Below are 26,691 nucleotides of genomic sequence, written 5' to 3' on the forward strand. Positions count from 1 at the left end.
GAGTGCTAAAAGAGTTAAAAAATTTAAGTGTGTCGATTATTTTTCTGTAGAATATAGAACAAAAGACATCAATTAATTAATTTTTTGTTATTTATTTTATACTACTTGTACCCGGTCAAACATTGCTGTGCTTTAGTCTGGTTAAATAGAAATGAAAGAAAATAAAAACGACACATTTATCTTACGTAAAATTTCTCAATGCTTGTGAAGCAATGAAAATATTGTATTTTAATGAAATAATAATGCAATCGACAAAACATATGATAGCAGCTGTCAAGAAGCGTACTATCCACCAGTTTTCCAGTTATCCACCAATTTTTAGTATTGCCTGTTTTGCTATTAAGTTGTATGGATGGCGCTGCTATTGGGGCCACTTGGAGTTGCACACAAATTTTACACCGAGTATGTTAACGTAAAATTTCTGAAAAAAAACTAAAAAAGAAGTTATTTTTAAGCTCCTGTGTTATTTTTCATTTAAGTCTTGGAAAATACATATACTTATGTCTTAAAATTCATAGTGAATTAGATAGTTGTTTAATTCAATAAAAAATAACTTTGGGAGTCTATTCATGGAATGATTATTGAACTCCACCGACAAGACACACGAGGTGGCTTTGGTGGGTCTCTGCAAAAAAAAAATGTTTTTTTTTTTAAAAATAAATGTACACAGTTTATGTAAAAATTAAAAAATAAAAATATTATTAACGTTTTTTTTAAATACCTTAGACAGTTTTTAAAAAACCGTGCCTAAGTGTTGTGACCATAATTTGTAACAATAAACATGCACCCGATATCCTTGGGTTGGGTTGATTTACCGAGTAGTCACCCCGGCCGCAGGCGTAGAAGCGAACAACTCAACCTTTGGGCTGAATATTACTTACAACATTTTGAGTGTGTCCAAATACTTGTTCACAAAATCTGTTCATAAATTCTTTACATCTCACCAATAGATGTCTGTAGTGAAGTTCTAGTGATTAAAAAACAAGTTTTTTAAATTGGTTAAAAAATATTGAACTTCCGAGAATTTGAGTAGTGTGGTTGTCAATAATAGGTAGAATTGGTGAATTTTACACGTGTGTAAAGTTCTTACTTAAACCAGCCTAAGACGGTCGTTAGCCCCGTAAATGCCCAGACTTCCATATTCTTCTTCATCTTTGATGAGATGTCAAAAAATAATTACAAAGTACATGATTTATATATTAATAACAATACCATTGATATATTAGTATTTTTTAAATAACGCTTTCAAAATCAGATTTAGTTTTTAAGCCTTGTCTTTTTGTTACGGGGTAATTTACTTTAATATAGATATGTTTATAATATTGAAGAAGAAAAAAACTGTTATTAATAGTAATAAATTGATAAAAAAGGAGTGTTCATATTTTAAAAAAAAAATATAACTTATAAATACTCGAGTAGAGTGAATTTATATGAGTACAGGATACCCAATAATAAAGTAAGCCTAAGAAAGAAGCGAGTTAAGGTGTAGAAGGCACCCCGGTAGGGTTCACAAAAGGAAGCGTGCCTACTATCTGACAGATGTCATAATAAACCAAATTATGATCGTGTGATAAGTGAACCGAGCTTTTTTGTGAAAGTTTTCGTAATAGAAAGCGCTGGGCAGCTTTGAGTATTTTTTTTAATACTGATCTTTGTCATTTACTACATATTTTTATGCAGTAGAAATCAAGTTATCCAAATTCCGTCTATCCGAACGCTTTCCGAATTTCAGAAAAAATAAGATGGAACGTACTGCGAATCGAAAAATAATGATTTTTTCTTCGACTTAGATTACGTAAACGAACGATAACAGTCAAACAGCTTATTGTTACTGGTTATATATTAACGGATAATGACCGTCATTTACAGTGCAATATTTTTTAAATCACGAAAAAGTTCGAAAATTTTATGTTTTTTAAATTACGAATAAGTTCGAAGAATTAATATTTTCTTTAAATTACGAATAATTTCGGAAAAGACACTCGTGTGTGTTATTAATAATAATGAAACCCTTATCCGCACCCCAATGGTGCATAGGGCACTGCGTCATATAAACGCAGTGTTATCTTGATCGTTTTCACATGAAGGAAAGGTGATCAGCCCTCCGCTTCAGGTACCAGTCCAGGGTAATATTGAATAAATATGACAGTGAAAAAATCACTAATATTTTTTTTATCCCCCTTGGGAATCGAACCCGGGACCTCCAGAACGGTAGCCGAGCGTGATGACCATTACACTACGGAGGCGGACAGAAAAATAGCAAACAAGCAAGTTTTTTTTACATTACAAGCAATTTCGAAAAGGATACGTATGATATATTTAATATTGCAGGTAGCTTTATTAGCTTCATATTAAATTCTTAATAGGCTGATGATCACACCCAAAAATATAATTTTTAGAAAAGTCTTTGAATGTTTTCAAAACGTCATTTACGTATTTTGTATCAATTTTATAAACAGGAGTTGTTTATCAATCATAGAACTGTATATACTTAAGAAGTTAATATTTTTTAAAAAATCAATAGTTTATCTAGGAAAAAACCCTTACTGTAATATGTAAAGGTTATAATATTGTTATTTAAGATCAAGAATCTTTTGAACGAAAAAATATTTGTAAAACGAAAAAAAAATCCTGGTCAATTACTCATATAATAATATTAGTAATAATATTTATAAAATGTGGGTTGATACATTCTCTTCGACCTACCGTACAATTTTAACAAAACGTCACATCATAAAGGCCCAGCCACACATCAAAAAATGTATCGGTTACATTATCGCTAAATTAACATGTTTTTTGTCGTTGTTTATTTCGGGACAATATCGTTCGGGACAACCGAGTCCGCTGCGTATCAAGATATTACCCAGAATTAGAAACGATATTATGAGACCATTTTTAAAATACTACCCCAACGTTTATGAAGTAGCGTCACAAAAGAGTTATGAAGGGTTTCATAATGTTCCGTACTTCTATTTTGAGATTTTTATGATGATATCATATTTAGAAGATGTAGAACATCAGAAGTTTCCAGGGTGGATCAAAATCAAACGTTTATTTTTATGTATATTTATTTAATTTGAAAAAGAACAATTTTTCATATTTTATTTCTTTCATTTGCAAACCTAAAACAGTGTATTGGAATCCAAACCTAAACAGTATATTGTATACCTTTTTTCAACTAAAATTTTACACATTCACATTAAAATTCGCTGTATATATATATATATATCTATCTATCTTTATCTGTATTTTATCAATACGTTTATACTCCTATTAAGTTTTTATATTATTTTAATATATTATTTCGTTATGATGAAAGATTTTGTATTCAGTTGACAAAAAACTTAATTTCTTTAAAAACATTCGTGTGTTAAAAAGTATAGAAAAGTAAGTGTATATTGGGTTGATGCAAAAGTAATGACCGTTTTTTATGATTCCAGGTAAAAAAAATTTTTTTCACAAATTATGAATAGTATCTTCTTTTTTTATGATTTCATTGTATAAAGGATGCTTTCCCTCTACTTTCTATTCAGTTTTGGCCTGGCCAGAGTACAGTAATAACCCCTTGTATTTTTTCAAAATGTCGTTCGATAAAGTGCATTTACGTATTGTTTACTTTATGAATTCCGTAAAGACAATACCGCGAGTGTGGCAACCAAAAACATTTGTGAAGTGTATGGAGCAGATGTCATCAAAGTTCGACAGGTACGAAGATGGTTTGCAAAATTCCGATCTGGAGATTTTTCACTCATTGATAAACCACGTACCGGGCGGCCATTGAAGTCTGATGACGACGAATTAAAAGTCATAATTGACACCAATCCACGTCCAACCATCAGGGAGATTGTGTCAATGATGGGAGTCAACCAAACAATCGCATTAAGACATTTGAAGCATATGGAAATCGTTTCGCGGTACGACGTTTGGATACCTCATCAATTGTCGGCTGCCAATTTATTGGATCGTGTTTCAACGCGCGTTGCTTTGAGTGCGAGACAAAAACATGAACCTTTTTTGCATCGTTTGGTGACGGGAGATGAGAAATGGGTCGTGTACAACAACGTGACAAGAAAAAGACATTGGACTTTACCTGGACAAGCCCCATTAACAACTTCGAAGGCTGAAATCCATAAAAAAAGTTATACTTTGTGTTTGGTGTAATAATAAGGGTATTGTGTATTTTGAACTCTTGGAACACGATAAGACAAGTACAGCAAAACGATATTGTCAGCAATTATCCAAATTGAACATGGTCCTTCAAAAGGATAGACCAGAATTGGTAAACAGAAAAGGGGCAGTGTTTCATCACGACAACGCGCGACCACATGTGGCTATGATGACCCAACACAAGCTAAATGAGTTAAATTGGGATGTTATCAAGCATCCACTGTATTTTTCAGATCTTGCTCTTTCTGATTTTTATTTATTCCGATCACTGCGAAAAAATTTTAATGATGAAAAAAATTATTCAATAGAGCAGGTAAAAATATCCCTTACTTCATTTTTCGCATTAAAATCCGCGAAATTTTATACTACTGGTATTAATAAGTTGATAGAAAAATGGAAGAAGGTTAAAAGAACTGATGGAAATTATATAATTTATTAAATAAATAATACACAAGAAAAAAAAATTTTAAAAAAAAAAATGTAAAAAACGGTCAAAACTTTTGCATCAACCCAATATAATAGTTTCAAGGTACGAGCGATTTTAATATAAAAAATTCTAATATATTATTAGATTAAAACCAATATTTTTAGCTTTTCCACTTTTTTTTTTTTTTATTTGACCAGCGACCGGGTTTCGTCGTTACCGACATCATCAGACCAGTCTGACGATGTCGGTAACGACGAAACCCGGTCACTGGTCAAATAAAAAAAGTGGAAAAGCTAAAAATATTGGTTTTAATCCAATAATATATTAAAAATGCAATTCCATCACGAAGTGTCAGTGGATAATAAAAATCTATTAAAAATAATTCACTTAGATTTATTTAAATATAAAAATAATACATAATACATAATAGTTATTTCGAAAAGTGTTTTTTTACAATTTTATGTTTACATTAAAATCTTCTTGTATATATTATTATAGATATTCTTACTCAAATTGAAAAAATATCTCCCAACACAAATACCAAGATCGTTTCATTTTGCTTGATTAATATAACACCGTACTGAATGTCATTATACAAAACATTTTTTTAAATAAATTACTATTCCGAACTACCCATCAATATCAATGGTTGTTCACCCCATTAAGTAAGAATTATTTTCTCTAAAATTTATGTTGTTTTTCTTATTGTACCTTGTTTCGCTTTAAATAGATGGGCAAAGCAGATTAAAAAAGGGCAGTAGTGAGCAAGCACCCTTACATAGAGAAACCTCAACCTTACTCTTGATTAAATCATACATTTTTGTTACAGATTTTCGTTGATTAGCGCCATTTAAAGGCTTTTCGAGATTTTTTTAATGTTGAAACGATTATATTTTAGTAGTTTATTTAAAAACCCAAAAATTAAGTGTGGTCTAAATACAAGTTTTTTTTCAATCTCATAGGAGGTGAAATATTTAAGATATTTTGGTACATTTGTGTAATTAAATCTGTATTAAGAGTGGTATTTTTTTTCGGGAAATAAACCCACAAACCTAGAAATACACGCATAAAAATAGATATGTTATGCTTAACCCAGGGGTTGAAAACCTGTGGCCTGAAGGTTCCATAGGTCTCTTTGCGCCCTTAATAAGGTCCTTTGACTTTTACCAATAAAAAATGCCTGCACAGCACCGTACGTGTGATAGAAGTGAAACGTCTTAAAAAATAAAGAATATCTCAAGAGAAATACGACAGTACAAAATTTGCATTAGCTCATACTCTGCGACGGTGGATCCGATGTCATCTGGAAGTAGGTACATAAAAAAACATGTCCTCAAAATTGTACAATGTTTAGGGTTTGCAAACGTATGATGAGATGCCTGCATGTATAAAGAACTAAAATAGTCTGAATAATTAAAGAAAACACTTCGTTTTTTACCACTTGAAAATACTCAAGTGGTAAAAAATGAAGTGTTTTCTTTAATTATTGTAACATGTCTTACCACAAAGTTAATACCGAGACAATAAATAAAATAAAATAGTCTGAACGAATTTAAAATTAAATGTTTTGTTTACTGTTAGAGGATGCAAATATATAAATTAAGTGTAAAAAAATGTAAGTTTTAAACGTAATAAAAGCTTAGTAACGAAATTTAAAAAATAAAATAATAATGACTGCCGAATAATAAATTTCATTACACATTATGGTAAAATCTATCCATTTTTAAGTAAAGTTGAAAATGATGCGGAATGCATCGAAATACGTGTCATAATAGATTTTAAGAAAAAGTAGTACATACCAAGTAAAACTAATATTTAAAAAATATAAAAAAATAAATCTTTCTTCCCCCCTTGCAGTAAGTTCGTTCAAGCGAGGTGTCTACATGGCTGTTTTTCCCGAATTAATCAAAGCTGAAAAAACCGACACGAATACAACACCAGCAAAGGTAAAAAGTCTCCCCATAAGTTGCGAATAATGGCATCGAGTAATGCCGACATTAATCCTTTTAAGTGCACCTCTGGCGGCTGGTGCATCTTCCTGCTCTGTGTGGCGGCTATTACGCGGATGCTGCAACCGTTTTATTGTTCCCTGATACCTCCTAAAAAGTTTAAAGTGTCCCCAGCATCTTGAGCTCAAATTTAACCCGGGAAAAGATTAAATGACTAGTTGTTTATTCATTTTTACGAGGTTTGGGGACGATGAAAGTAATTAAAATAAAGAGTTGATAAAAATGTAATTTTTAACGTTATTATTAAAAACTGATGTTTTTGCTTTTAAATTCTTTGATTAAACTACATTTCTTTTGAAATTATATACATTTCTTCATTACTACCTATACTCAATCACAAGATGCTGTTACTACGTCTAGCTAAATGGAAATGAAAGAAAAGAGCAAGCACAGAATTCTGCACTACATACAAAACATGTTTTATGTTAAATTATGTTTTCTATTTTTTACTGCAATGGCAGCGCCATCAGTTAATAATTACGGAAACTCACGCGAAACTAAACGTTGCAAATGGTGGACAGCGTGCTTCTTGACAGTTGCTATCATTAAGCGATTTTAATGCTTTCGATGGCATTGGTGTTTCCTAAATTTTTAATCTGTATTTTTATTGCTTCACAAGCATTTTGAAATTATACAATGCATAATCAAAAGTGTGATCTTTTTTTTCATTTAACTAGACTCAGACACAGAAACGGTAACGCATAGGTACGGTTAGTTTTAAATAAATAAAAACGTTCTCCAAATAAACATTTTTATTAAATAATAGCATTGAATTTATTATTATAAAATACCTCCTTATTCACCCCTCCCCCTAACTTACCCCCCCAACTTACAGTACAGCTAATTTATTCTTATTAATGCTTTAGTTTTTATTTAAACCCGTATATGGAAGCATCTGTAGCTTCCGAAACAAGTCGTTAAAAAATACTTAAGTGGTAAAAAAGAAGTGTTTTTATTTACAATTTATAAAAACATATTTATATATATGTTATATTCTTATGTTTATTTGCCATGTCACCTTTATATAATAGGTACATAGTCCTGGTTATTTTTAATGATTTTTTATAGTTTTTATGCTGCGGAGAAACCCATTCAAATTAAATCACGTATCAAATCAATCAAGATGTCTTGGAGATGTATGGCGTTTATAATAATAGCTTGGAAAATACATTTCCAGAATCAACAAACGGTTCAATGCGGATATAAGAATTCTCACAAACACTTTTCATTATATAACCAATCAATTAATGAATAAATTTAATCGCTAATAAAGACATTAAAAAAGACATTTAAAACGACAGGATACTCCATTTGCTTAATAAGCAATTTAAATAAAATAAATAAAGTAGTTAAAAGTGATTAAATATAAATATTCAAATGCTTTTCATTAGATAACGAATTAATCAACAAATATTTTTTACACATATCGCTCACTCCTTTCAACAACGTCATATATCCAAAAACTTGATTTTTCAGGAGATCGGTTTTAAGTTTAAGAATATAATAAAATGTATTAAAAATAAATATCTAGCCACTTATTGAACTTTTTACTGAACAACAGATATTTTAAGGTAAACCTGAAGGTTTTTTCTCCATTTGAAAAATACTAATTTAAAAAAAAAATAATTAAACGATACATTTTCTTCAAAATGCAAAAACAACCTTTCTGCCCTGTAGCGGGTAAATATTAAGTTTTAAATATGCCGCTTTTGCTGCGATATAGTACATTTTTTGGGCATTCCAAAAACATGCACAGCTAAAAATTGACGAAATTTTATATATATGACGTTGTTGAAAGGAGTGAGCGATATAAAAACATTAAAAATGAGTCCACTTTTAAGAGAAGTAAATAGTCTCTTAAAACTGAGTAAATATAAATATACCAAATATTCAAATACTTTTCATTGTATAACATATTAATTAACAAATAAATTTTAATACTTCTAATAATTTTAATACTCATTAAAAAAGACAGGATCCACCATTTGTTTATTTGGCAATTTAAATGAAATAGTCTCTTAAAAGTGAGTAAATATAAATATTCCAAAGGCACCCTTCCGTTTCATCAAAAGTATCACCATGAACGGCACTTTTGTGTACCATAAAAATAATCATAAAGGCATTACTGGCTACAGCCCTTAACCAGACTCGGGGAGGGATGAACATTCAGGGGTGGCGTGGAATATGGAACTTGGTACAGAGCATAATAATATGTGATACAGGGAACAGGGATGATAATCCGTGTAACCTTAGATGGAAATTTTTAGGGGTGAGAAAAAATTCACATCAGATGTTAGGGATGTTTTTTGCATTGATTGTGGGTAATTTTTTAGCGTTGTCGATTTCATATCCTGATGTCTCGCGTTCAATACCTCACATATCATTTATTCATTATTTATTTGTTTACGTTCAAAGATAATTTTGCAACAACAACAAAAAAAACATTGAAGACGTACCCATTCATGGAATATATTATTTTGAACATCATGGAACAAACAGTGATATTTAGTGAGTTCTATTAAGATTCTGAGACCATTGCATATATACAGGTTTTAAAAATGAATGCAATATGGATGTTCATTAATGGGCAGAATGGTGAACGCTACACAAGTGTATGAAGTGATCGCTTCAGAAAGATAAATGCCAGGTTGTAAGCCCTAGACAACTCAGACTTCCATCTTCTTCCATAAAAAGAGCAACGATGACATATCAAGTCGAGACACATACAAAATACAAATTACAATAGTGTGCCCACACTAAGTTTTTTCGTGCCAAAGGCGCATTTTATAATATTTATTAAAAAAATGTAATTGGAGAACATTGTTTATGGAATCAAATACTACATGGCCGAATGATACGATCTATTTCACATATACTCAATAATCCATTTATTGATAGCTCTTTTATGTATATATTTAACGACTGTGTGGATAATGAAAGCAGGTTGTAGAACTTTATTGCACGATAATAAAAAGCTCTTCTGATTTGTTTGGATTTGTTTAATGTGTTTATATGTTTAGAATTTCGTTATATTTATAAGACAAGCTTGTATTATCACGGGTATGCAACCCCGAATACCCATGATATCGCTACTTTTCTTCTTTTCTCTTGTTTTATTTAATATTTTTTCCCAAATGGCTGTAATATCGTTCACTCTGACATCATTCGAATCTTCCAAATAATCTCTATTCTATGAAATACATTTCACTACTTTTTCCAAGAAAACTTTGCTTATGTTTTGATTTTTTTGATGTTTTTTTGAAGTTTGGTAGTAAAAACAAAAATAAAGTCAATTTGACGTAAATATTTTAAATGAAATAATTTAAATTTGTGATAAATATTTATATAATGTTTTAAATTTGAAATAAGTTCACCCCTAGCGGTTTTCAAAGAAAGGATAAAGAGTTCTTAACTTGAATTAAAACGGATGTTTTAAGTACAGAAGTATCATCTGCGACTGTCTTAGCCCAAGCTCTCTATTCATTGTGCTAAAACGGGGGTTACCTAAACCTTAAACAGCCTCGCGATATGCCCCTTACGTAATACAGGTGCACCGTAATCCGAACTTGGGTTTTAAACCGGAGCTAAGGTTACGGATGGTTAAGAATACAGTTAGGAATACAAATGTAATTAGCGAATTTAAAAAAGGATTTGATACCGGAGCGCTACAGCGTGTGAAATTAAAAGCGACGGTTAAGAAAAGCTCGTTCAAACTTTAGACCGAGCTTTTATTTTAAATTGCCAAATTTTGAAAGTACGTTCCAGCGAGAATGAATTCGGTGAGGTTTGAATTCAAATACTTTTCGATTTTAATTAAAACAAGTGGTGTAATTATCCTACTAACTATCAAGCTGGTTGTCCGCAAAAGTACGCAGAGAGGATAGAATGACAAACAACACTTGCAAACATTTTCCTCCCCTCATAATTAACCGCCAATTATTTCGACTCCTGACCTGTCTACTTTTAAGTCATATTAGAAATTCTTGACCATGTAAAATTTTATACGCTTTTCTTCTGCACCTTTTTTCAACTCAACATTTTTTCTCAAAGCTTCATTATTTCAAAACTATAATGTATTTTCCAATAATAAGTCCTGAAGAAGAAGCAGGTTACTCTGAATTTTATCGACGATTTCAATAAATAATATTTTTTAATGAAGAAAAAATGTATACGAAAAATGCTCGTTATTTTATTTAATAATTGTGGACGACACTTTATTTAAAAATTAAATATACATTCAAATCCTTATAACCATAAATAAAATATTCAAGTATTTTGGCTGATTACGGGTTACGCTAAAATAGTTACAACAAAAAAATTCAATTAATTGCAGTACGAATAAAGAAATAATTATTTCATGTGTAAACTGAACCGTAAATGAATTAAAAGGTAGAAGATAAAGGAAGCAATGGTAGGTAAGGAGTTTAGGAGGAGAATGGAATGAAGAATGATATGATGAACGTAATGTTTTAGACGTTTCTTAAAAATCAAATCGTCAGAAGTGGTACGTTTTTAAAATTAAATTCGCAAGTATGGGTCAAAATATGGAATACCACTAAAATTCGTAACAAAATAAACAATTTAAAATACCAGTAATTTGTTTTATTTTCTTACAATTTCCCATGCCACAGTTCGGCGACCGAGAAATAAATTGAGAAAACAAAATCCGAAAGAAATGCTCCAAAAAACGCTAAACCATAATAGCCAAGCATTACTGTTACAGAATTTATATTGTTCTGATTGTATGAAGATGCGATCGAATCTAAGAACAAGGCAATCGATACAAATACAATGTTTCGTAAAAAAATGTCTGTGGAGAAGGATTGTTTTTTAAGGCGCAAACCGCAATATCGCTTGTAATATCAATAGATATTATTGTAGTTTTATTTCCAACGCCTCTTCCAACCGCTACCTACCAGGGGATAAGAATGATGAGAAGATATTTATCGCTTTATATAAGTTAACATTCTTCACCGCGAGAAAATTTTAAAATACTAATACATATCACAAAACTCAGTTTTCAAAAAACTAATATTACCTACTTGTAATATCAATAGAATATTATTGTATAATAAAACATATATATATATATATATATATATATATATATATATATATATATATATATATATATATATATATATATATATATATATATATATATATATATATATATATATATATATATTATATATAATTTTTTTCCACATAAATTTCATTTGACAAGCGACCCAGTCTGTTAATGTCGGTTACGTCAAAACCCGGTCGCTGGTCAAATAAAATTAGTGTGGAGAAAACTATATACTGACTTGTTATTTTATTATATTCAATACAGTTCCACCAAGAAATGTCAGTACAAAACTTAAATTTAATATTACCTACTAAACTCTTTTTATACAAAAAATAGTCAAAATCAAAAAAAAAATATCTACTTCATAACGTTTAAACCTGATTCAAGGGACATGCGATCTCAACATATTCTACCATATTATATTATTTTTTGACATCTCATCAAAGATGAAGAAGAATATGGATGTCTGGTCATTTGCAAGGCTGACGACCGTCATAGGCTACTATACTATATGACCATATTAAAAATGGCCATATTATGTTAATTTTTAAGACTGGCTGGAATTTTAAATCAAACACCGGCCATTTTTTATCAATTTTAAGAATAAGAGCAACCTGAATTTTGGAGGAAATTTTTCAAAGAAAAGGTTCGTCTTACTCGTATAGTCCGTAAAATAAAGAACTTGTTTATTTGGAATGCCAACTGGTTTGTCGCTTCCACAATTTCACCGTCCGTTAATGCTACCTTAATTCCTGAGTCTTTTCTATTTCAACTCTGTGATCTTTTATGCCTGTCGCAAGACGGGGTTAATTGTCCGACTAATTGGTCCCATTCAGGGGAGGGGGAGATGGAACTCTTTAATTGAACCACGATTATTGTTCCAATTTCGAAGTTTGGAACCCATCCACGTGGAACTAAACGGGTTAAAATAAGTTTAATTTTAAAGGGGCCGATATCCACCTTTTAACTATTGTAACTCTACAGTTCTTCTTCTCCTAACCCCAATCTGCACCCAATGGTGCATAGGGCACTGTATTGTATTGACACAGTGTTATCATGATCGTTACTTACATGAAGGCGAGGTGATCACTCTTGTGCTTCAGCCACCAGTCCAAGGTAATATTAAATAAATATTAGAGTGTAAAACCACCAATATTTATTTTCACCCCCCTGGGAATCGACCTGGGACCTCCAGCACGGTAGCTAAACACGGTAACCATTGAACCTTTGCACATTGTAACTTTACAATAGTTTCAACGTTAAAAGTAATACCGATGTGTAACAACAAAGTTATTTTTTTGTAATTTCTTAAAAGAATTATAATAAATGTTTTTTTTTAAATTAATGTACCTACTATACATATTTTATATACTGTAGGGAAGTTGACGCTTCAACAATGTAGTGTAGATAATTTTTTTTTTTGTAAATAATATGTTTTCTATATCTTTAATTTACCAAGAGAACGGATTCATATCCGGTTCGAAAATGCTTACGTTATTAAAAATTAGATTCTTCTTGTTAAAGTTAACTATACCACATAGTTATACGTTATCTATCCATTGTAATTGACCACATGGACTATGTTATCGCTTAAAACAAATATGTCTTTATTATTTTAAAAAATCTAACAAAATTTGCCAACGTAAAAATAGTGGAAAGGTAAGATTCGTGAATGTATTTAAAGTTATAAAAGTACATATCAGAATATTATGAGTAAATACGTATAAGAAGAAAAATTAATATGTAAAATACCTATTTATTATCAAAAAACATGATGAATAATTAAAAATATAATTGAAGTTTGAAAACGAGAAGTATATTATTATCTTAAGATATATCAGCACATTAAAAACACAAAAATAATATATTCATACAAATAACTTTAAAATTATGTTTAATTTTTGTATAAAAATAATTAACTTTACATATTCTTTACAAAGGAATGTAAATGAATAAAACGCTAACGAAAAAAATGTAATCGAAATTCGAAGCGACGCGACTGACACCTTTTGTTCAAATATTGTAATATGAAAGTAGAGAAATAGTTTTGGGCGCTGCCGCTAGATGCCACTCTCCATATTTGACTTTCGGGGGGAAATATCAAAGCTCTCTTAGAGAAAGAAATGTGATACATCTATTATGTAATTTTCCACGTGAATGGATTTAATCATACAAAAAACACATGCTTTTATTTTTTTTAATATTAGTATCATCAATATCATATATGTACATTGTTTTACATTAGTACATTTATGTATGGTTATGTATATTTGATACACTTGTGAAGATGATTAATAATTATTATAAATAAAACAACAAAAAAATAATAAAGGCACATTAGATATTTTCTAAGAGAAAATATAAAAAATTGATTGGTTAAAAAACAATTTTTTAGATACTATTGAAATAGGCATTTCAGCACTCCCTTTGTATTAATAAAACCAAAAAAAATCTTATTATTATCTCGTGAATAAATTTGGCAGTCACTTTGCAATATCTATTTTTTAATAAATGTTTACTTGGTAAATGTTATTATTCCATAAAATATTTTGTGATATATATTTCGATGCATTCAGTACCATTATCAACAACAAAAAAATACTGAATGCATCGAAACACGTGTTACAATAGATTTTTAAAAACAGTAATATACCAAGTAAAATTTAAATTAAAAATATTATTATCATTTCCAACGAGTATTAGATAATATTATTACCTACCGTAATATGATATTTTTCTCTATATTTTACATAATAAATTATGATCGAGTCCATAACGTCCAGAAGAATAAACACAATGAGGAGGTTTGGCCGCTCAGACGTCATAACTCAAAGGAAAGTCTGACCTACCAGCAAATTCCTACAGGCAAGTTTTTTATTTGCACTGGGACCGTCCGCCTTATCAACTCTACAGGGATGATTTACTGACAGTGCTGGGACTTAACTAGTGCACAAGTATTTTAATATTAACTTTCTAGCTAAGTTTTGCATTAGCAATTTTACAGAAATGTTACATAAAACTTAAGGTTGTAAATAAAATGATAAAAAAGTCAATTATAATTATGTTATGTAAAATGCAGTCCCGACAAGAAATGTGGATACAATACTTATTTCAAATATTAATTCCAAATAAATATCTATTTTTGATGAGTTTTCGTATATAAAAAGGATACTCCATCAGAATCATAAAAAAAATATTAGAAATAATACAACAGCCATTTATTTTTTTTAATTAAAATTAAGATAAAACCGCATATTGATGACGGCAGTCTGAACATACTGAAAAAACTATTTTTAATCACTTTTTCCGATGAAAATATTTTTTCTTGTATTTACAAATAGGAATCACAACTTGAATCAATTAAAATGTATGCTATTATCTTTTGACATAAAATAGACGAAGAAAAATATGGAAGTCTGGGTATTAACGGGGCTTACGATCGTAAGCCCCGAAAATACCCAGAATTACATATTTTTCGATAATCAAGATTTGTGAACAAGTATTTGGACACACTCAAAATGTTGTAAAAATTAATGCTGCTTTTAAATTTCCTCTACCAACTATTAAAATAATAAATTATTTTACAAGTTATCTCCAGTAGCTTTATTTTTAAAAATACAATAGTTTTCTAAACAATCTGCGAGGAATAAAGTCTCAGCAAAAGAATGACTGAAGAAATTGTGCATTTTCTGCGCCATTTCACTGAGCTTGCTAGGAGATTCATTTGGAAATTCTTCATGGAAGATATTGTAGAAAAATTCTGAATTACCGTTATGCATTAAAGCTTAAATAATGTCTAAAATAGTTTAACTACACTTTTTTTAAATTATTTTGCATTTTTTTACATTTAGGTAAAAAAAACTTTCACATGTTAAACATGCTATATTTTTAATAGAATTAGTTAAATATCATACTTGTGTAATATATTTTAGAGTTTTGTTATATTTAAGCTGATATAAGTTAGGTAAGATGGGGTTAGATAAGATTAGGTTACGTTAGGATAGGTTAAGTTAGGTGATGTTAGGTTGGCTGATATATTTGAGGTTAAGTAAGTTGAATATTTTTTTAATATTTTTATTTTCACTTAATAAATACTAAAATTTCTAAAAAATCTATTAGGCTACGCATTTCGCATCGATTTCAAATACCGTATTTCAAAACACGTGTTCCAATAGATTTTAATAAAAAGTGGTATTTATCAAGAGGAATAAACATTAAAAATTAATATATGTACATACATATCGCTCACTCCTTTCAACAACGTCAAATATAAAAAAAAAATCGTTAATTTTTAGTTGTGCATGTTTTCGGAATGCCCTTAAAATATACTATATCCCAGCAAAAGCGGCACATTTTTAACTTAATATTTACCCGCTACAGGGCGGTAATTTTTTTTGACTTTTGAGGAAAAGGTATTGTTTCATTATTTTTTTTTAAATATACTTAATATTTTTCAAATGGAGAAAAAACGTTCAGGTTTAACCTAAAAAGATCTGTTGCATGTAAAAAGTTCAATAAGTGGCTTGATATTCATTTTTAATACATTTTATTATATTTTAAAACTTTAAACACGATATCCCGAAAAATCAAGTTTTTTGATATGTGACGTTGTTGAAAGGAGTGTGCGATATGTTTATTACCATACAGTGACTACCGAGTCAATTGATGAAAGCTTAATAAAACTTAATTAAGATTATGTTGGGTTCATCTATTTAACATATGTAAAGAAAAAGCCGTATAACTATTATTGCTTAAAAATATAGTCATGAATCATAAATTATTCTATGTAACAAATTTATAAGTGTATTTTATCAACGATTGAAGAGTCAATTTCACAAACTACTTCGGGAAGAAAAACGAATAGAAGATGTAGAATAAGGTTTTAATTTATTGCACAAGTAATTTTATTTGGTGACCAATTAAAACTGCCAATAAAGGAATGAGTAAGGGTAGTTTATCATGTGGATTACAAGAACTCTCACCCCACAGTTCGTAGGGGCGAGCGAGGTGCAGGCGTGTGTAATGTCCACCTTTCGGGGATTACATTCATTTGCTTTTTTCGTGAAATATCACCCTAAAAAGTGAGTGCATTTTGGCATAAGTCAGCCTGTCAACTCGAGTGAATTTCTATTCGTCTTTTCAAATTCAATTTTTATTTGAATTTATTTAATGTCATACAATAATAGGAATGATATTTTATTCATTATTATTCATGGTTATTTATATAAAATAGCATTTAGGTAGGTACACTTTTTTCAATGCCTTTCGATGAATATACGACTAAGTATATAACAATTTAATTGTCTACTCTGTAAAAAATCTATTCAGGATACATTTTTTTCTTAAATTTTATTTACTCGGTAAATACTACTTTGCCTTAAAAACTAGTTAAAATCCTACCCCCTCTTTAACCTTCAACATCCCATAGACACAACATTTAAATAAATATAAAAAATAGACTAAAAATAGAATTAAGCAAAATAGACTAAAACAGACTTCATTTTTTTGAAATCTCAAAATAGATAAAGAAGAATATAATATGGAAGTCTGGGCATTTACGGGGCTTACGATCGTCATAGGCTGATTAAAGTGGTCACTTAATACACGTGTAACATTCACCAATCCTACCCATGATTGACAACCACACTACTCAAATTCTTGGAACTTCTATGTAACTATAAAACTAACTCCAATAATTGGAGATAATCCAGACTTTTGAACAAGTATTTGGACAAACTCAAAATGTTGTAAAACAGACTAAGTGTCACATACAATGATTGATCATGATACGGTATGTAATGAAAATGATGCAAAAATTAAACATGAATTAGCTTCTAATATTTTTTCGTCCTTAGCTTACTATTATGAAGAATTGAGTATTTGATTATTTCGGCTAAATTGCTCGCAAAGTTCACAAATCTCGTCAGGTTTGATAAATGGAATCGCCCGTTATTATTTCTCCTGTATCCCAGTTTCCCGCCGAGGGTGGGTCTCTCCGCCACCCTTCCGCCCATGTAGGGTAAGTGGTATTTATATGGTAATGTGGACATATATTATGGCTTATCTGAGATCAGGGAGAATATGAAGATTTCAAGCTATGCACTACCGGCTGATGGAATGACGAAACTTTCGAGAATTGCCCAAATTTATTGCTGTCAATTTTTCTTAATTTAAGTATTACTTTGTAAATACCACTATTTCTTAAAATTTATTGTGACATGTCGCTCACTCCTTTCAACAACGACATAAATAAAAAAACTTGATTTTTAAGGAGAAAGTTTTTAATGTTTAAAAATATAATACAATGTATTTAAAATAAATATCACGCTGTTTATTAGAGTTTTTACTGTGCAAAAGAACTTTTTAGGTAAAACCTGAATGTTTTTTCTCCATTTGAAAAATACTAAGTATATTAAAAAAATTAAACAATACCTTTTCTTCAAAATGAAAAAACAACACTTTCTGCCCTGTAGCGAGTAAATATTATGTTAAGAACATGTCGCTCTTGCTGGGATATAGTACATTTAATGGGTATTCCGAAAACATGCACAATTGAAAATTGACGATTTTTTATTTGAAAGGAGTGAGCGATGTGTTTTGATGTATTCCATGTCATATTTAAACATCGTATGATGTGAGAAAATGATGCAGAATGCATCGAAACACGTGTCAAAATAGATGTAAGAAATAGTGGTATTAACCAAGTAAAACTAACATTAAAATCGGGTAGATATTACCACAAAGTAACTGCCGAATAAATTAATGAATGAAGAACTAATTCCATTATATCCCTCTCCAAGCGCAATAGCTTAGTCTCTTTATTGGAGAGAACTGCGTTATTAATTTTTATATTGTAAAAATAGAAATGTCTAGAAAATTAATTAAACCATAAAAAACTTATGTAAACATATTAAATTTAAAAAAAAAAATATGTATAAAAACATTAAGATTGTAGAAGATTTTTTTTATCTCACCGTGTTTATTGACCAAATTTCCTTAGCCTTTGCGATTCAATACTGAATTTATAGAGTAACATTACTCCAAAGCATCTCTCAATCATAATTTGTTACAGAGATAAGTCACGGCGGGTACACGAACCGATTTACATATAAATGATACATCATATTCCAACCACTACCTCCAAGATTTACCGCACATATAATAGTAAAGGTTTACGGTTGCTTAGGCAGTACTTACTTTGGGGTAGCAAAGATATGAAAATTAGGGGTGCCACAAAAGGGTTTAAAACGATTTTATTGCATATATTTGTTCAACTAAGTAATCAACGTTTTTATATGAGTTATTTTTAGGCCTCGCAATAAAAGAATTGAGTAAGCGTAACATCACGCTGAACTTTTATAGAATGTAGGTACACCGATTTTTTTTGTTTTTAAAGAATAAATATTGAATAAATATTCTTGCATATTTTTTTAAATCCTTACCTTTCAATAAATCTATTATTTTCTAAACCATACATTTATTTTGAAAAAAACTTATTTTTTCAATACGAAAACAAATTTTTAGAATAAAAATCAATTACGTCAAATGTTTCCTGGGTTTAAAGAGAGTTAAGTTGCAATTTAACGTATGTAGGACCTTAAGGTGGGAAATTATAGAGCTCACCATTTAATTTCCTTCAAGCCCAGGTAACATTCGTAACTGAATTTTTCGCTTAAAACACCGTTTTTGTATTGAAAATATAAGTTTTTTTTTAAATAAATATATGGTTTTGAAAAGAAAGAGTTATTGTAATGAATCCTAAGTTTTTTGAGTACCGCATGATTTTTTTTCTTTTCCCAAATAATATAGAAATGGTTTCAAATTTCACAAAATATTTGTGACAGCCCTGTTTAGCTTGCGAAAGGACCCTAAGTTGGCTAGTCATCGCTAACCATGATTTATTAGCTCCAACATATTGCTTCGCGTATGGCTGATGTGTTGGCTATGTGTTTTACTTATTACGCACTTTACCTCGGAAATTCAGTACGAAATGAGCGCTAGGGGGTTGTAAGGCGAAATTGTGAATCGTAGGGGTGTGGGGAAAAATTATAAGGTAGCTTTAAAAAATATTTTATTTCAGGTAGCTTTAGTACCCTTTGGATCAAATATTTAGGCTAAATACTAAGGTATGTAGGTAATTTTCATTTAATTAAAACCTTGTATTATAATGTTAAGTACATAAATAAATGTGTGCTGAACGGAAAGTACATAAATAAATCGATTATTTTTTTACTTAGCACAATATAATCATTTTGTTCGCTAAAGTCTTTAAATAATAAAATTTACGAGTATATACGTATTCTTAGTAACAAAATGCACACATTTCTTCAATTTCTCAAATAACTTCAACAAAGAACTACATTTTTATTGGATTGTTTTTTTGCACATTGACTGAAACTGACATAACCGAAAAAAATGTGTTTGGTTAGGCTGCACAAAACAAAAAACTATTGTGTATTTATACGTATAATGTTTTTTTCATATCTGATTTTTGTTTTTAATTTAAATGTATACAGTTTATGCTTATTTATAATTTTTTATTCACAGTGATCTGCCCGATTTGATGCATTTGGTATATTGGGTATTATATATTTATATAAAGCTCCATATTGTCATTTGATGGTATCGAAGATACAGCTTTCTAATATTTGTGTTATTTGGTTCTCAGTCATGAGTAGAGTAGTGAATGGTATACGATATATAAATAAATACATATATATGCATATATGTATATAATATATATGTAATACGATATATAAATAGATACATATAAATACATACATACGATATATATTAAATACAACTTTTTTATAAATATTCAAATGAAATAATGTTTTTTCTATCCCGATTATCTGCTTGCAAAATTTAAAACATTGAAAGTCGAGAAATTCGTAAAATATGATCCTTAAATCATTCGTCAGAAAACAGGAAATCCTGCCAAGTTCAAAGGGCGCCGTTCAAGGGCTGATGACGATTTGATTCGAATGACGAATGCATTTAATGTCGTAAACTTATTCACTTGTTCACAAATTTCCATCCCCTAATTTGCAACTAAGAGGGGTAGGTTCTAGGGCTCTAGATCCTTTCCACTTTCGTATGAGTAATGTGTAACTGCGAGTATTCAAATATGTTACTTATCGCACATATGAATAATAATTTTAATACGAACAACTCGATATTTGAATTGAATATTGAAATTTAATAAAAAAAGATGGATTGTAAATTTATTGCTGATCGTTTATTCCTTCATCTTCATAGTATAGTGGGGGCATATGGTACAGTGTTGAAGGTCTCGTGTTCGATTCCCAGAGTGGTCAACATACAAATATGTGATTTTACCCTTGCAATATTCATTTAATATCAACGCTGGACCGGTAATTGAAGGGCAGAACCGATGATCTTGCCTTCCTTTAATTGACAATTAAGATAACACTGTGCAGATGCTATGTAGTGTCTCATCTACCGTTAGTGTGGATAAAGATCAACGAAGAATAAAAAAATATCTACTAGCCTAGCGTAGAATACAGTTTTGTAAATTTAAGTGGTCTATTAATAATGTTATTTTTTTAATGAACCATTCGTTATAAATATTCTTACATTATATTTTAAGCTGGTCAATTTTTGTGTGTTCCTGTATATGCATATGTGTATTTATTATAATATTGATAAATAAATAAATATTAAAAGATAATTGTAAGCTCACCCATGTAGATACGAATATTATGCTTTAAATACTCAAATATCAAGAAATCTGCTTACCTGTAACAAATAAAATCAAAAAATTAGAAATTAATAATAAAAAGCATTTTGATATAAACTTACTTAGTGATTTAAAAATAGAAACAGCTATTGAGATGTTTTCGTAAAAAATTAAATTAATTTACATTCTTAGAAACTGGCCCGAAAAACTCTTTCCAAATAATCAAAGATTTGTGGTTAAAATAATAGAATATTAAAGCAAATATTTTTTATCCAATTCAGCACACAAAAAAACATATCGCTTACTCCTTTCAAGAACGTCATAAATCAAAACTCGTAATTTTTTAGTTGTGCATGTTTTCGGAATGCCCAGAAAATGTACTATATCCCAGCAAAAGAGACATATTTTTAACTTAATATTTACCCGCTACAGGGCAGAAAGTGTTGTTTTTGCATTTTGAATAAAAGGTGTTGTTTAATTTTTTTTAATATCCTAAATATTTTACAAATGGAGAAAAAACCTTAGGTTTTACCTAAAAACATCTGATGATGTCGGTAACGACGAAACCCGGTCGCTGGTCAAATAAAAAAGTGGAAAAGCTAAAAATATTGGTTTTAATCTAATAATAAATTAAAAATGCAATTCCATCACGAAGTGTCAGTGGATAATATAAATCTATTAAAAACATCTGTTGCACAGTAAAAAGTTCAATAAGTGGCTTGATATTTATTTTTAATACATTGTATTATATTTTTAAACTTTAAAAACGTTCTCCAGAAAAATCAAGTTTTTTGATTTATGACGTTCTTGAAAGGAGTAAGCGATATGTGTATTGTAGTATTAAGAGCAATTGTTGGATACTAAGAGACTCATAAGAAGTAAGATTCATTTCTCGTTCTTGCATTAAGATAGAGATTCAAAAAATAATATAATTTTATCAAATTACATAATGTCCTCAGCGCCGAGTCATAATAATTTTGTTTTGAAGAGATGTATCATAATACTTAGCAATAATTCTGTTGTTGTAGCATTACAGCTAGCAACAATGGAGGCGCTGATGGTGAGGGAAAGGCAAGGTGTGTGCACTATACTACACTCGTAATGCATGATACGTGAATGCACATGCGCTCGAGTCAGAGGTCATCTGTTGGAACCTTTACTAAATGAGTACATCGTGGGAAACCCTTCGATATATCGTAGGGTCCGCATGGTTTAAAATAAAATGAAACTGAAATAAAAAATAATTGTATGGTTTATTCTTTATCATGTTTAATACTTTATAATTTTAACGAAAAATATACTAGATTAACGTTTGCACCAATACATTATACTGAGGACTTGTCAACATTTTAGTTTTAATCGATTACAAATAAAATTGTATAAAAATGTTAAAATAATATAATTGAGCTAATTTTCTAAAATATCAACTATGAAAGATATGGTAAAGCAAGGTATGAAGTTTCATTACAACAGTTTTAAAATAATAATTATGTTTATCGCGTACATATCATAATGTATAATATTTTTGCAAAATGTGTAATATTTATGCATTTTATTGTAGACCTCCATTGTTTTTTTAATAAAATTTTAAGTAAAAAGCTAGGAATATTAAATTTACAAAAGTGCTCATACATATATTTTATTTAATATCATTCGCTTTTATCTGAAAAAAACTTACAACATTAAGTTGGTATTTTATTATATATTAAACTTAGTGTGATTTAAAGGCCAGTTTCTAAAAACGTAAATTAAATTAATTTTATACGAAAACATCTCAATAGCTGTTTCTATTTTTAAATCATTTGCCCAGCGACCGGGTTTTGTCTTTATCGATGAAGCCTGTCAAAACAAATAAATGAGCTGACAACTATTTGGTTTTATTGTTCTATTTAATTTTATTTATTTATGGTTCACAAACAATGAAAAAAATATTACAAGAAATGAAATACAGTGCAATACAAATTGTTTGAATGTTTTTCATCAATTAGATGAGAACACAACAAACTTGCAGGTTAAATACATATATGAAGAATAGATATATGGTTGTGAAAAAAAGAGTAATGAAATTAAAAGTAATAAAAAAAAATAAAAATAAAAATTGTAGTAAAAATTTAAAGTAAAATTAAACTATGTTACATAAGGTACAAAATTCAAGACTATACCAGACTGGTATTGTTATGTAAAATGCAGTTCTTGTAATAAATGTCAACAAATAACTTAAAACAAATGAATTAACGTTTGGTCATCGTATCAGCATCAACGAATGGACAAAATACGCTTCTCAATACATTTTACATACATGTACTAACTGTTGATTACAAATTAATTAAATTTTATTAATTATTACAAAACGTATTTCAATTAATTACATTTGACGTCTATCAAAAGATATAATAAATTAATTAAAGTTCCAGCGATGTAAGACTATCCTCTATTAAAGCTGTAAGCTTACGAACGCAGTGAGTTATGAAGATTGAGGGATATGAAAAATATGTACAAATTATTTTTATAATGTATGGGATTTCTAAATTGTTTTTGGCATTAAGGCAATGTCAAGCCTGGAAAAAAACACCAAAGCTTCCACATGATGCGGTTACATTCAGAACTAATTTAGTTTACAATATAAATTCTGAAATTATTAGTTTTCTGTGAAAAAATGTGTATGGAAAGTATGTTTTTTTATTTTATTTTTGAACAGTAATGCCTAAAAATGTGGTCGACAACATTCTGAAGGATGTGAAGTGAAAATTTTTAAATAACGGGACCATATTCCCCTCAATAACATCACCAACAATGCTATTGACATGACATTAACCCAATATGAAAAACATATTTGCTATCATATTACAAAATGTGAAAGTAACGCAGTAATCTTCAAGTGACTATAGTACTTAAAAATTAGTATTGCACAGCTTTAAACACTTAACAAGTACGGGTACGAAGCTCCAAGTGCCGCAGACATTGCTCCTATTATATTATTCTTATCTACTAATCCTCCTTCGTTTCCTTTACCAAAGAGCAATTATATCGTTAAACCTGCTATCATCGCGTTATCCTATCAAATATATTTCTGTATTATGTCCAAAAATCTGTTATTCAGGGGTGATCACGTTGTCATTAAGGGGATATTAGCAAAGACAGAACTCGTTCACCGACCATCTGCCAAAGAGATAACACGTTTTTCCACGCCCGATTTTTTTAAAGAATATATCGTGCATATTGTTTTCGTTTTTTAGAATAAACATGAAAAATTTTTTTTTAGTTCTTTGCCTTTCAATAACTCTTATTTTCAAAACCATTTAATTATTACTAAAAAAACTAAAATTTTCAAAACAAAAACGGATTTTTAAGAAAAAAACAATTACCGGCGTAAAGGGTTAAGAGAAAATTACTTTTTTTGGCAAAGCACCCAAAATTAAGTGCTACATAGAAAATTGATTTGCTTTTGACTTATCAAATACTGGGCCTTAAGTAATTGATGATCAAGTTCACACGTCGTCAATCCAACACGATGCCCTCTGCATCACTGAGAACAGAAAGGGGTAATAGCAAAATAAAAGGCAATCACATTGAGAGCCCATCAAATAAATAAATAAAACATCCGATCGGCTTAATCATCGAAACTTCCAGAGCAATAAATCAGAACTGGTACTTTTCTAGCAAACGGGGTAGATCGAGGTCCTTGCGTAATGGTCCATATTGGGCTCTGTACATAAGAGTATAATGTCTTACTATGCCACAGGACCATTCTATCGGGATTCTATTGGCACTAAAGCCGAGCTGTCGTCGCCATTACTTGACCGAATGACAAGAGGGGCCCTTGTTTATACTTGTACTTAAGTTAAGATGCCCTTTACTCGAAGCAATGAAACGACAGTCAATGCTTTTTATGGTAAAGAAATAGCATTTTGGTAATCCTTCGATTTCCTTAATCATTTTATTAGATTTCTATTTATTTATTGGAAAGCCAACAGAATATTTACCAAAAATAACAACATATTTTTGGTAAATATTCTGTAAAATTCGATAAAATTCCAATCACAGGTGTTCACTAAAAAGTAATCTTAAAAAAAACTGTCATGTGCATAAGTATAACTATGTAATATAACATACATTTCTTTATCAAATAATCAAATAGTCAAATAGACATAAACAATATTTCTCTTAAACGTTTTAAAATAAACATTATTGATGTCTACTTCATTAAGCATTACATTGTACATATCGTAGACACGATTTTAAAATGAATTTTGGTAGGACTTGGTATGCATTTTAGATATTTAAAGGAAGAACAGGGAGTTCTCTATTTTAAAAACTTGCCAGCTGGTAGGATAGTAATCATATTTTGTATTTTTTTTAATTTTGTGGAATGGTAATATAACAACCTCCTTATCATTCATCGTACACTTTGTGTAAATAACCAACAATTTAACTTCAAGACCACTTTTAAAAATATTCCCATTGCGATTCATTTGTCTTCTTTCTCACTTTCAAAATATTACTTTTGTTCAAATGTCATGCCGTAATAATTTTATTTTAATGACCTGATGATTGAATGATTATTCCGAAACCGGAGTCACGAATTAGTATTTTTAAAAGTGGTATTACACAAAGTGAACGATGAATGATAAGGAGAGTGGATAGTTATTGTTTTATAATATTTATGAACATCCGGAATAATGGGAAAAAATCCGCTCAAACGTATAAAAAAATTCAAAACATCCTGTCAATCGATCTAATAACTTTAACTTTAAGTTCAACTGTATTATGAGCATTTTCCTAATTTAAGTGTTGATTATATAAGAATAGCATACTTCAAAAGTATAAACAAAACTTGATTTATTTTTCAAAGCAGGATTACCGAAAGCAAGCGCGTCGATATCAGTCACTAAGCGACGAGTGTCCGCAGACAGTAAATATTTTTTGTGTTTTGTATTGTTCATTTATATTGACATACAGTTAATATTAATAAAAAAAATATTAGACATTTTGTTTTTTAAAACAATTTTAACGGACACCACCTCATCCCAATTAGTCAATTATATCGAGGTCTTACTGTATTCACAACATTTCGAGTTATTTACAACATAGATACTCTCCATTGGAGCACGTGAGTATATTTTCCCTGCAATTCCGTATCTCGATCGGGACAGTGAAATAAATTTACAATGGCCAGTTGACCAAATTTAACCGTCCCGTAATAAAGCCTCATAAAGTGACCTTCGGAGGCATTTAGAGAGGCATTTTGATAAGAACGAATATCCCTTCTGGCCGCAATCATCCTAAATAAAGATGGCAACTGATAGACTCCGGGGAG

The 26,691-nt window shown here is 29.9% G+C and overlaps 1 protein-coding gene across 3 annotated transcripts in view; it reads right to left on the bottom strand.

Annotated features, from left to right (window-relative positions):
• trh (PAS domain-containing protein trachealess) overlaps window positions 1–26,691 on the bottom strand; it is a 395,076-nt gene that overhangs the window by 166,288 nt on the left and 202,097 nt on the right. The gene's annotated exons all lie outside the window — the stretch shown is intronic.

This window comes from Brachycentrus maculatus, unplaced genomic scaffold (assembly GCF_059751285.1).
Source record: "Brachycentrus maculatus isolate JH-2025_06_01 unplaced genomic scaffold, ASM5975128v1 h1tg000099l, whole genome shotgun sequence".
NCBI classification, from domain to species: domain Eukaryota; kingdom Metazoa; phylum Arthropoda; class Insecta; order Trichoptera; family Brachycentridae; genus Brachycentrus; species Brachycentrus maculatus.